The following is a 13,717-nucleotide window of genomic DNA, read 5'->3' as shown; positions in this document are numbered from 1 at the left end:
CATTGCAGCACTATTAAAATAGCTAGAACATTGGAAGCAACTTAGATACCCATCGACAGATGAATAGATAAAGAAGTTGTGGTACATATACGTGACAGAACATTACTCAGCCATAAGAAAGAACACATTTGAGTCAGTTCTGATGAGGTGGATGAACCTGGAACCTATTATACAGAGTGAAATGAGTCAGAAAGAGAAAGATAAATATCATATTCTAACGCACATATACGGAATCTAGAAAAATGGTTCTGAAGAATTTATTTACAGGGCAGCAATGGAGAAACAGACATAGAGAATAGACTTATGGACATGGGGAGAGGGGAGAAGAAGATGAGATGTATGGAAAGAGTAACATGGAAACTTACATTACCATATGTAAACAGATAGCCAACGGGAATTTGCTGTATGACTCAGGAAACTCAAATAGGGACTCTGTATCAACCTAGAGGGGTGGAATGGGGAGGGAGATGGGGAGGTTCAAAAAGGAGGAGATATATGTATACCTATGGCTGATTCATGTTGAGGTTTGACAGAAAACAACAAAATTCTGTAAAGCAATTATCCTTCAATAAAAAATAAATTTAAAAAATTGTGAGACAGGCTTTTTAGTCTCCTATTGTTCTCAAATAAAACTTGAAAGAAAAAAAATACCTGACACAGAAATTTCATTCAGTATATTGCATTTGAACCATGCTTGGGCAACATTTTCCTTTCTAGTAAGTTTGTTATGCTTTAGTGTTCAGTGAAATCTATTACCCATCTGTTCTTTAACCTTCTTGTAAAAGCTTCTACATTATTTTGTCTTCAAGCGTCAAGGGAGATTTCTGTATGTGGCTTACAGTTTAAGAGAAGGACTAATTGTGAGATGAGTCTTTCTGAAGTACCAGACCAAAATAATACAAATGTATGATGTGCTCTTCTGGGCTGCAAATAAATATTTAATGAGGCACTGTGGCAAGTATGGTTAATTTTAATACCAATAAGTGCAGTCATCTTATGTTTTTAACATATGTCAGTTCTCTGTGAAATTTTCTCTGTAATGTTCTGGATTTCAATTGATGTTTCATGGTGTTTAGCTGCAATTTTTTGTTGCTGTTTTAAACTAAAATTTTAATTTATATTGGTATCTAGTTGATTTGCAATGTGTTAGGTGTACAGCCAAGAAATTAGTTATACATGTACATATATGCATTTTTCAGGTTCTTTTTCCATATAGTTATTACAGAATACTGAGTAGATTTCCCTGCTATGCAGTAGGTCCTTGCTAACTATCTCTTAAAATATAGTAGTGTGGATATGTTAACACCAAGCCTCTAATTTACCTTGCCCCTAATTTTTCCATTTGGTAACCATAGGTTGGTTTTCCAACTCTGAGTCTTTCCTCCAAACTGCTCCCTTACTAGCTTAACTGGGATCCCAACACCATCTTCCTTTGTCTGAACTCATGATGGAGGGTAGTTCACACACAACAGATCGGGCCACATGTTGGACATTTGTCCAAACTAAAGGTCAAGGGTGGGTAAGCACCTACACTCAACCAACTCCCAGCCCAACCTACAACCCTTTTGGGTTCCTCTCAGATCTCTGCCTTCCCTTCCCCTAAGACCCTGAACAATGAAACTTTCCTTTATTGGTTCAGCAATGTGGTTCAGTGCTATGTGAAGAGAGTGAGGGACCATAATCTCATCCTCTCAGAGTGACCAGTCTGTGCCTTTCTGACTCCCTGACACTGGGGAACCTGCCAAGTTTCCTGCCCAGGATACTCCAAACTAACTTTCCTCCCCACCTCCAGTCAAACACAGAGTGTCCATCTGGCCCCTTCTTGGAGCATAATGAACTAACCTAGTGACCTAGGAACCAGTTGCAGGAGAACTGGTCTCAAGGCCCTAGCTTCAGGCACTGGCTGGGGAGATGTCCCTTCAGGAGGCATATGGTGCAATCACAGCACAGCACAGCACAGGGCTGAAGGGACGTCTCCTCTGGCACCAGGGCCCTGGGCTAGGAAGGGCAGGGGTGGGAGGAAGAGGACTTGTGTGCAGAGCCATAAGGTAGCAGGGCTGGGTGCAGAAAGGCTAGAGGTGGAGTACAAGGGGCCTGTTTCTGGTCAGTGCCCAGGGTCAGGAGGACAGGCCCCAACATGGTCTCCAGGAATGGCAGGGCTGAAGAAGCCTGTCCTCACACAGAGTGGCCAGTCCACATGTCAGGGATTCCAAGGTGCTGTCCTGTGGGAGAGGTGACACCAGCTGTCCTGGATTCGAGTCTGACATACCCCCGCAACAGCCAAGGCTTGTGCCCAGCTAATTCCTCTCAGGTCCTCCAGGACAGGCGTCCACTCTTGGCCTCTGAAGAGCCTGAGGCCTTGCCTGTGAGGAAGGGCTGCCAGGAGGCTGCCTGACATGGCCAGGCTGGGCTTTGCTTAAATCTCTTCTGGAGTGGAGACCCTTGTGCCTGGACAAGTCTATAAAGTCTTCCCTGCTAGCACAGGGTGGGTGCTGGCTGGGCCCCTCTACAGATGTGGTGAGGAAGCTACCAGAGAAGGGCAGGAGGCTCCTTCCCCGACAGGTGCTGGTGTGAGCATCTTCCCTCTGAGCCTTTGGAGACAAGCCCTTTCTCCTGACTCAGCTGTCACGGGGGCCTCAGATGCCAGGCAGGGTGTGGGGCATGAGGGACCCCAGAGTGTGAGGCTGCAAGGGGGCTGGACATGCTCTCCCTGCTGGGGTTCCAGCCCCACAGAGCAGGTGTCATTTTCCCTCCTCCTCTCCGCTGTCTTCCCTCCACTTATCTCTCTTCTGTTTCATCCAATTCCTTTCAGAGCAGACATACACACTCCATATGATATTGTGAACTTTATGCAGAGATGGGGAAAGAGGATGCCATGTGAGTGAAACAAGGGTAGGCCCATCTCACACATGGGAGAGAGCTGAGCACAGGGCAAAGAAGTCACACAGGATTTAGCAGGTCCTGTGATGGCTCCCCAGGTGTCCTCGTCCTAGTTCCCAAAATCCCAGAACAAGCCTGTTTTATCTGAATTACCCAGGTAAATCACAAGTCCTGATAAAAGAGAAGATTATGTGAAGACAGAAGCAGAGGGACATTTGTAGATGCCTCAGGACTTGAATGTGGAGGAGGGCCCAGGAGCCAAGGAATGCAAGGATTGCAGCTCCAGATGTGAAAACAGCAAAAAGTGCAATCCTAACCTAGGTCTCTGGATAGGGGACCTTCCAACATCTTGGTTGTGTCCAGGGAAACCCATTTCTGACTTCTCACTCCAGAACCATCAGAGGATAACTTTGTGTTGTTCTAAGTCCCTAAGGCAGAGGCAAATTATTGTAGCATCAAAATAGAAGTGAATACAGGTATACAGGCAGGCAGAAGGGAAAAAACACAGGAGAGAATAGACATGCTGGAGGAGAGCAGGCAATCAGGATTAGGTGGACATTGAGAGATACAGGGGGTCAGAGACAGATGGAGAGACAGCAGATAGAGAGCCTGGAGAAAGGTGAGAGGAGAAGGGCAGAAAGTGTGCTGCTGGGCAGGAGGCAGGAGATGAGGCAAGCTGGCAGGCAGGCAGATCAAAGCTGGAAGTGGGCAAAGGGGCAAGGACAGGGAGAGTGATAGCAAGACAGGATGGCGGGCAGGGGCCCTCAGGGCTTGTCCTTGTCCCCACCTGGATCAGAGAGCTTCCTGAGTTGAAAGTGGATCCCATTTTTGGATCTCTGCACCATGACTGGAGCAGGCACAAGGACCCTGAAGGGATCCGATGACAGCTCAAAGCGAAGCAAGGTCAGGGCCACGGCCACCTTGCATCATTCATGGCAGACTGCTTCCTGATGCAGTTCCTGGGTAAGGAGGGGAAAAGGAAGACAGCGGAGGCTTCTAACCCCTGCTGAGCACAGGGATTCAGGGCTGTCCTCTACATGGCCCAGCCCTGATCCCTTCCTTACTCATCACAATGAACTTGCCAGTGAAGCTTTGGGCCAAACTCTCCCCCTGACCTAAGACAAAGCCCACCTCTCCAAGGACTATCTCCAACTTCCTACTCCTGCTCTCAGCAGGAAACCTGTAGGGAGGCATCAGTGCTCTAAGCCACAGAGTCAAGTCAAGTGGATCAAAATGTGAACTAGTACTTTATTCACTCGTCCATGGGCAATTCCTGGTTTCAGGTCAGCCCAGGGCACTGTAGGGGGCAGGGGTCCTGAGACACCCTCTCGGGACCTTACCACCTATGGTGGAAAAACAGGCTGTTCAGTCCCAAGAGATGTTAAGACAGGGTTGTGCAAGGAATCAGAATGGCAACAGGGAGGCTTCCTAGAGAGGACAAGGGTTAATGACCCTGAACCTGCTGATCATTTGCCTCCCAATTAATGATCTGACTTCTTGTCTCCCTTCACCTCCTTGGTCAATCTACCTTTGGAACCTTCCCATTCTAATTCAGAAATGACCCTCCTAACCATCCCTTGGGCTCCTCATCTGGCCTTTTCAGCCTCCATTCCTCCCCTCCCTCTAAACCCACAGTAGCTCCAGGCCTGCTATCTTCCACATCACAGGGAGCACACGTCCCAGTACCTCAGTGGCATCACAGCCCTCTCTGGATTCTTCCTCACTCACCTGGGATCTGTCCCTCTCGTCTTCCTGACTCAGCGACGGTTGAGGTCCCCGCCCCTCGCCTCTGCCATCCTCATGCTCAAGGCTCCATCCAGTGACCACCACCCTCACCCCCTCTGCTGGCTGCACCTCTTCCCACTCTGGACCCTCAAGGCACCATGGGTGTAACTCAAGGACACAGCACATCCAGTGTCCAGCACAGTGCTGGATCGTGGATCCTCCACAGTCTGCCCAAGGAATGAATGAGTGAAAGAGTGGATGTGTGAATGATGTCTGTCTTGAGGAGACATGTTGTTGACAGTGAGCCCTGGGGGAGGACAGCATTATCATCCCTGTGTTCCCATCTCCTAGCACAGGTCTTGGCACACGGAGACACGCTTAATACATACTTTCACATTTGAACAATATTAATTGAATTGAAAACAACTCAAATGGACTGAGAGCATAACAAATATTCATTCTGACCTAAAATCAAGCTGCCTAGTGCCTTTCCTCTAGTGGCAGCTGCATGACGTGCAGCCATGTCTACAAGGAAGGACTGGACCGTGGTGTAAACCAAATCCTAGAAGCAATTCAGGAAGACAATTTGCTTCAAAGCTGTTCTGTGAATGTTGATTCACAGTTGAAAATTTCCTAGAACTGTAGAGTCAGAAAAAACTTGTTTCTACTAAGTTACAAAGTCACTGAAATTACGATGCCATGGACTGTATGTAGCCCATGGGATTCCCACCAGTCCTTGGGATTCTCCAGGCAAGAATACTGGAGTGGGTTCCATTTCCTTCTCCAGCGGATGTTCCCAACCCAGGGATCAAACACAGGTCTCCTGCATTGCAGGCAGACTCTTTACCAACTGACCTACCAGGGAAGCCAAAATTTTTGTAGCCTTTACAATTTCACAGCAATCATTTAGGAGTGTATCATCCAGGTTAACAGCTATTTCAAGGGTGCTTTATACTTTACATGCAAGGGATTTTTCAAATGCGTCTGTCAAATACAAGGAAGCTTTCCACCTGTAGGGAAAGAGCAAATTAACCAAGATGACATGGTCAGGCTCTCTTGCCCTGCGGCCTCTTGCTCTTGCCCCACAGTTTGTAAACAATGATTATGTAACAGATGAGATCACTGTATGGCACTGCATTCACACTTCACATGGTACTCGCTTGGACTGGGGCTACTTTTGTTATATAAGCTCCACCTGGAAAGGCCCTGGGGGCGGTGTGTGGTACACCTTAATTAGTTTCACCAAGAAAACCCTGGCTCCTGCTGCATTGGGGCTATATTGGAGCAACATCATGGTTATGTTATACGAGGTTATGTTCTGACTGTGTTCTGGCTGCCTTATGGTTATGTTATGACTGCTGCTACAGCTGCTGCATCAGCAAGGAGACAGGCAGTGTTATGGCAGCCTTGCCAGCCAGGAGAGAATAAACGTGTCTGCAGTTCCTATGGCTCCTCCAGTCTTCTTCCAGCCTCTTAGCCCATGCCTTGACTACCCTGGGCTCAGCAAACAGTGTGCACAGTGTGAACAGCAAGATAGTTGGCACCATGAGCAGGATCAGCAATACACTCCCCAAAGCAGACTTGATTGTCCTCCACTTTACGCCTTTTCTTACTAACATTAGACTCTGTAGAATCTGGGACTGTGGTATATAACCTCTGCTATTATATATAGAACTTTGGCAACAGGAAAATATGTCACGGTTATATTAATACACAGTCAAAACTATCGGAGTTACTGCAGAAATAGAGAACACGCTCATGACCGTGAAACCTTCTTCAAACTACAACTGTAGCTGATCCTATACATGGAAGGAAGCTGAAGTTCCAAACCCATGCAAACATGACAGATACTGTGAGGGGAAATTGGTGAATTAAACAGAAAGGCAGTGTACCAACTAGGAATGCGGTAACAGAGAAAATCACCTTTTAAGGTGACTGAAATTGTGCTAACCAAATGTGTAGTTTAACGTTCATGAAAACTTCTAGTGCTAAAAAGTCATACTCCTAAAGTGAGGAAAACTCTGGATACTTTGGATTGGCCACTGACATGGAAATGAGGTCAATCCTTGTGGACATCAGGAGGTCAATGCCATTATGGAGGGCCCTGAAGGCTTTCTTGTACATGGAGACCCAGGCCTCCTTCTCAGCACATCAACATACAAAAACAGAACTTCATGCTCCACATATGAATGTAGACAGTCACATACAGCAGGTAGCAACCAGTGACATCTGCTTCCCCCAGTACAGAGGCCTCACCTGGATCCTCCTGAGAAGGGCAGGAAGGCATGGCTGTGTCGAGTAGAACCTGATGTGAACCAAGATGGGTCAAACACCTGCAGAGAGTACACCAGGGCCAGGACATGTGGGGTCAAACTCCTAGCATCAATCTACCAGGGAACAAAAATCTCAGAGCAGGAGCAGGAGGACAGGTTGTTGTGGAGAGAGCATCCCATCTCCTCCTCCCACCACCATTGTACCTCTGGGTTTGGCCACACCTTTGGGTTGTGATGAAGCCCATAAAAGGAGAGGGGAGGATGATTCCTGTGGGGCAGAGAGGAGAGAGAGAAGCCTGATGGTCCCATAGTGCAGGGCATGAGTGTCTTCACAAACGTCCTGGGAGCCACCATGGGAGCACCCTCCATCACTCTGAATGAAATGATGCTCTTGAAGACAGGTGGGTGGGGAATGACAAAGCACATGAGCACTGATTAGGAGAAGGTGATCAGGGCTCAGGATTAAGAAGTAAAAGAACTTCAAGGTTACACTTAGGAGCAGTTGAGTGACAATTCACATTTATCAAGTGTCATTATGACTCTGAGGAATATGTAGTAACTCACTTAATCCTCACACAGCCCTCAAGGCAAGCACTCCTATATCTATGAGCAGATGAAGCACTTGAGCCTCAGAGGGGTTAAGGGTTGGGTCTATGATTCCACAGCTAGGAGGGAGTAGGGCTGGGATTCAGACTCACTGGGAGGTGAGTTAGTGGGTGGCCACCAACCATGGCAGGGCTCTCAGATACATGATCAGCTGCTCTCTGCCATCTACTAGGGGGCACCTCAGAGAACAGACCAACTGACCCATAACAGTGCAGTCCTTGAGCTCCCTTCTTTACTTAGACCCCATATGAAAGAACCATGCCTCCCCCTTTGTCTGCTTTTCTCTTAAGCCTTCATGTTTCAAGGAATTAGAATTTTAGGCTCCATCATACGACTATATAGAAGGGTCAACATTTGTTTACTGAGCTTTTGTTGCATTCAAGCTCTGTGTCAATAATTTTTTTTCAATTGGAGGTTAATTTATTTACAGTGTTATGTTGATTTCTCCTATACAACAATGAAAATAATGCACAATTACACACACACTTCATGGCAAATAGATGGAGAAACAGTGACAGACTTTATTTTGGGGGGCTCCAAAATCACTGCAGATGGTGACTGCAGCCATGAAATTAAAATACGCTTACTCCTGGGAAGAAAAGTTATGACCAACCTAGACAGCATATTAAAACCAGAGACATTACTTTGCCAACAAAGGTCTGAAAGGTTGTTGAATCATGTGAAGACACTGGGATTCTTGGCCCCCGGAGGAGAAGAATTCAATCCGGGGCCAGAGACGAGGCTTGATCGCTCAGAGCTTTTGTGTAATAAAGTTTTATTAAAGTATAAAGGAGATAGAGAAAGCTTCTGACATAGGCATCAGAAGGGGGCAGAAAGAGTACCCTCTTGCTAGTGTTAGCAATGAAGTTATATACTCTCCAGTGAATCCAGTTGAACTCTTCCAAATCCTGAAAGATGATGCTGTGAAAGTGCTGCACTCAATATGCCAGCAAGTTTGGAAAACTCAGCAGTGGCCACAGGACTGGAAAAGGTCAGTTTTCTTTTTTTATTTTATTTTATTTTATTTTTAAACTTTACATAATTGTATTAGTTTTGCCAAATATCAAAATGAATCTGCCACAGGTATACATGTGTTCCCCATCCCGAACCCTCCTCCCTCCTCCCTCCCCATACCATCCCTCTGGGCCGTCCTAGTGCACCAGCCCCAAGCATCCAGCATTGTGCATTGAACCTGGACTGGCAACTCGTTTCCTACCTGATATTTTACATGTTTCATTGCCATTCTCCCAAATCTTCCCACCCTCTCCCTCTCCCACAGAGTCCATAAGACTGTTCTATACATCAGTGTCTCTTTTGCTGTCTCGTTTTCATTCCAATCCCAAAGAAAGGCAATGCCAAAGAATGCTCAAACTACCGCACAATTGCACTCATCTCACACACTAGTAAAGTAATGCTCAAAATTCTCCAAGCCAGGCTTCAGCAATATGTGACCATGAACTTCCTGATGTTCAAGCTGGTTTTAGAAAAGGCAGAGGAACCAGAGATCAAATTGCCAACATCCACTGGATCATCGAAAAAGCAAGACAGTTCCAGAAAAACATCTATTTCTGCTTTATCGACTATGCCAAAGCCTTTGACTGTGTGGATCACAATAAACTGTGGAAAATTCTGAAAGAGATGGGAATACCAGACCACCTGACCTGCCTCTTGAGAAATTTGTATGCAGGTCAGGAAGCAACAGTTAGAACTGGACATGGAACAACAGACTGGTTCCAAATAGGAAAAGGAGTTCGTCAAGGCTGTATATTGTCACCCTGCTTATTTAACTTCTATGCAGAGTACATCATGAGAAACGCTGGACTGGAAGAAACACAAGCTGGAATCAAGATTGCCGGGAGAAATATCAATAACCTCAGACATGCAGATGACACCACCCTTATGGCAGAAAGTGAAGAGGAACTAAAAAGCCTCTTGATGAAAGTGAAAGTAAAGAGTGAAAAAGTTCGCTTAAAGCTCAACATCCAGAAAACGAAGATCATGGCATCCGGTCCCACCACTTCATGGGAAATAGATGGGGAAACAGTGTCAGAGTTTATTTTTCTGGGCTCCAAAATCACTGCAGATGGTGACTGCAGCCATGAAATTAAAAGATGCTTACTCCTTGGAAGGAAAGTTATGACCAACCTAGATAGCATATTGAAAAGCAGAGACATTACTTTGCCAACAAAGGTTCGTCTAGTCAAGGCTATGGTTTTTCCAGTGGTCATGTATGGATGTGAGAGTTGGACTGTGAAGAAGGCTGAGCACCGAAGAATTGATGCTTTTGAAGTGTGGTGTTGGAGAAGACTCTTGAGAGTCCCTTGGACTGCAAGGAGATCCAACCAGTCCATTCTGAAGGAGATCAGCCCTGGGATTTCTTTGGAAGGACTGATGCTGAGGCTGAAACTCCAGTAGTTTGGCCACCTCATGAGAAGAGTTGACTCATTGGAAAAGACTCTGATGCTGGGAGGTATTGTGGGCAGGAGGAGAAGGGGACGACAGAGGATGAGATGGCTGGATGGCATCGCTGACTCAATGGATGTGAGTCTGAGTGAACTCCGGGAGTTGGTGATGGACAGGGAGGCCTGGCGTGCTGCGATTCATGGGGTCGCAAAGAGTCGGACACGACTGAGCAACTGATCTAATCTGATCTGATCTCAATGAATCCGAAGAATGTCTGGAGGTTGTAAAGACCTCACCAGACCTACTCCCATAATTTACATTTTAAAATAACAGAATTAGCCAGAAGGTTTAATCCAGAGACTGTCCTCAGGCAGGATACATCCTTGTAAAAACCAGGTCTACTCCAATAATTTACATTTTAAGATAACAGAATTAGCCAGAAAGTTTAATCCAGAGACTGTCCTCAGGCAGGATACATTATTGTTATATAATCCAAAGGAAGGTAGAGAAGGAAAAAAAGTTTGTCCTTTCTTCCTCTTTGAGAATTCCAGATCCCTAACTCCTTGGGGACCCCTAGACTCCCTATCAACCTGCCTAGGAATGACTCTCTCAGGTCCATCTAGTCAAAGCTATAGTTTTTCCGGTAGTCATGTATGGATGTGAGAGTTGGACTATAAAGAAAGCTGGGCACTGAAGAATTGATGCTTTTGAACTGTGGTGTTGGAGAAGACTCTTGAAAGTCCCTAGGACTGCAAGGAGATCCAATCAGTCCATCCTAAAGGAGATCAGTCCTGGGTGTTCATTGGAAGGACTGATGCTGAGGCTGAAACTCCAGTACTTTGGCCACCTCATGAGAAGAGTTGACTCATTGGAAAAGACCCTGATGCTGGGAGGGATTGGGGGCAGGAGGAGAAGGGGACGACAGAGGATGAGATGGCTGGAAGGCATCACTGACTCGATGCACATGAGTTTGAGTGAACTCTGGGAGTTGGTGATGGACAGGGAGGCCTGATGTGCTGCGATTCATGGGGTCACAAAGAATCAGACACGACTGAGCGACTGAACTGAACTGAACACAAAAAGAATTTTAGCAGCTGGGAGAAGTGTAATGCTTATAGGAATATACAGCCAAAATTTTGTTGGGATGGACTACAGAAATAGAGAACACACACATGACTGTGTAACTTTCTTCAAATGGCAACTGTAACTGATCACAGACCTGACTTGAAACCTCAGGGCATGGAGGGCAGCTGGAAATCCAAGCTCATGCAAACAGGACAGATATAGAGAGGGGCTAGTTGGTGAATTAAGCAGAAAAGGCAGTGCGCTGGACTAGGAATGTGGTAAGAGAGAAAACCACTTTTAAAGATGACTGATAATTGTGAAAACAAACATCTGAAGTTCAACTTTCATGAAAACTTCTAAAATTAAAAAGTCATACTCTTAAAGTGACCAAAATCCAAGAATAATTTGGACAGGCCACTGACATGGAAATGTGGCCAATCATTGTGGATGTCAGGAGGTCAATATCTCCATGGCAGGCCCTGATGCAATTCTTATACATGGAGACCCATGCCTTCTTAACAAACACATCAGCATACAAGAACATAACTGTGTGTACTTCATATGAATGTAGACAGTCACACACATGGGGTAGCAACCAGTCACACCTCTTCCCCAAGTACAAAGGCCTCACCCGATCCTCCTGAGAAGGGGAGGAAGGCATGGTTGTGTCCAGCAGGACCTGGTGCAGACTAGGATGAGTCAAACACCTGAAGAGAGAGTACCGGGGCCAGGACAAGTGAGGTCAAACTCCTCCCACCAATCCACCAGGGGATAAGTATCCCAGAGCAGGAGCAGGTGAAGGAGTTGGTATGGAGAGAGCATCCAATCCCCTTCTCCCTTGGCCATCATACTGAAGAGGAAAATTTAAAACCTTGCACCCAGCTGGAAATAACCTCATGCTCTTTCTGCTTCTGCAACTCAGCTAGCTCCTGCAAAGTCATGTAAGTTACATAGTTTCAGAAAGACAGAAACTTACAAGGCTAGCAGCTGAAACTTACTTCCATCACCCATGTCAATTACCCAGCCCCTGTAATCATGCTTAACCATGTTTATGGAAAGGTCAGGCATCTCCCCTGCTGTGTCCTAACTGCTGCTTCTGCCTGCAGGACACCCCTAGTTTGAACTAGCCTATAAAGAGTTAGAGATGCCCACTAAAGTCTGGTGTCATGCCCTGTCTATAAAAGCTCTGTAACTCGGTTTTTCAAGCCTCAGAACTGGAAGTGTTAACTCCTCTGGGCTCACCAGCGTAGTAAACCTGAAATTTCCGACTTTCCGAATGCGGTGCTTGGTTTCTTGACAGACCAACTTCTGCAACAGTATTTCCATCACTCTAAAAGAAATGGTGGTCTTGCAAGACAGGCAGTCTGGGCATGACAAAGCACATGAGCACAGATTAGGACTAGCTAACCATGGCCCCAAATTGAGAAGTAAAATAATTCCCAGGTTACATTTAGGAGCAACTCAGGTGACAACCTATATTTATCAAGTGCCATCATGGCCCTTGGGGAATGTGCAATAACTCATTTAATCCTCACACAGCCCTCAAGGAAGGTAGTCCTGTCCCTGTGATGAGATGAAGCCCCTGAGCCTCCAAGAGGTAAGGGATGTGTCTATGATCACAGAACTAGGAGTGGCAGGGCTGGAATTCAGACCCACTTGGAGGTGAGCCAATGGGTAGCCTCCAGCCATGGCAGGGCTCTCAGACCTCATCATTGACTGTTCTCTGCCATCCATCAGAGGGCTCCTCAGAGACTGGGCCATCTGACCCATAACAGTGGAGTTCCTGAGCTCCTTCCTATATTTAGACCCCATATGGAAGAATCACACCTCTGGCTTCTGTCTGCTCTTCTCTGAAGCCTTCACATCTCAAGGAATTAGAATTTTAGGGCCTATTACAAGATGACATTCAGGAGCAAACATTTGTTTGTTGAGCTTTTGCTGTGTTCATGTTCTGTGTCATGCATTTCACACACCTTATCCTAGCTCAGTTCAGCTGCTCAGTGCTCAGTAGTGTCTGACTCTTTGTGACCCCATGGACTGCAGCACGCCAGGCTTACCTGTCCATCACCAACTCCCAGAGCTTGCTCAGACTCGTGTTGTCCCCTTCTCCTCCTGCCTTCAATCTTTCCCAGCATCAGGGTCTTTTCTAATGAGTCATTTCTTCGCATCAGGTGGCCAAAGTATTGGAGTTTCAGCTTCAACATCAGTCCTTCCAATAAATATTCAGGACTGATTTCCTTTAGGATTGACAGGTTTGGTCTCCTTGCAGTTCAAGGGACTCTGAAGAGTCTTCTCCAACACCACAGTTCAGTGCTCAGCTTTCTTTATGGTCCCTCTCACATCCATACATGACTACTGGAAAACCATAGCTTTGACTAGACAGATGTTTGTTGGCAAAGTAATGGCTCTGCTTTATAATACGCTGTCTAGGTTACTCATAGCTTTTCTTCCAATGAGCAAGTGACTTTACAGAGTAAATAATTACCTTAAGTTGGGTACAATAGTCATGTCATCACACAACTAGAAAAGCACACGTGGATTTCTGATCTACCACGTGGTCCTACAGAGTGATTAGCTGAGTGGTGAGATGAAGTTTATACATGCAGGTAAGGAGTGTCCAACAGGGAAGGTGATGGGCTTGCTGAGCTCTCTGCCAATAACTGGTACTGGTGGGTAGAATCTCAGTGCCTCCTGATACACGTGTGGTATAAGGCATCTGGTCCAGATGGTCCCTGAAAGGAAGCCCACCTGAGGGCAGGCAGGAC

General features: G+C 46.2%; 1 pseudogene; it reads right to left on the bottom strand.

The window, feature by feature from the left end:
• Positions 1–3,644: 3,644 nt before the first annotated feature.
• The window catches only part of LOC102269805 (cytochrome P450 4A11-like), a 35,220-nt pseudogene continuing 25,147 nt past the window's right edge, over positions 3,645–13,717 (bottom strand).

This window comes from Bos mutus, chromosome 3 (genome assembly GCF_027580195.1).
Source record: "Bos mutus isolate GX-2022 chromosome 3, NWIPB_WYAK_1.1, whole genome shotgun sequence".
NCBI lineage: Eukaryota > Metazoa > Chordata > Mammalia > Artiodactyla > Bovidae > Bos > Bos mutus.
The sequence above is the reverse complement of the archived record's forward strand: the minus strand, read 5'-3'. Positions and strand labels throughout refer to the sequence as shown.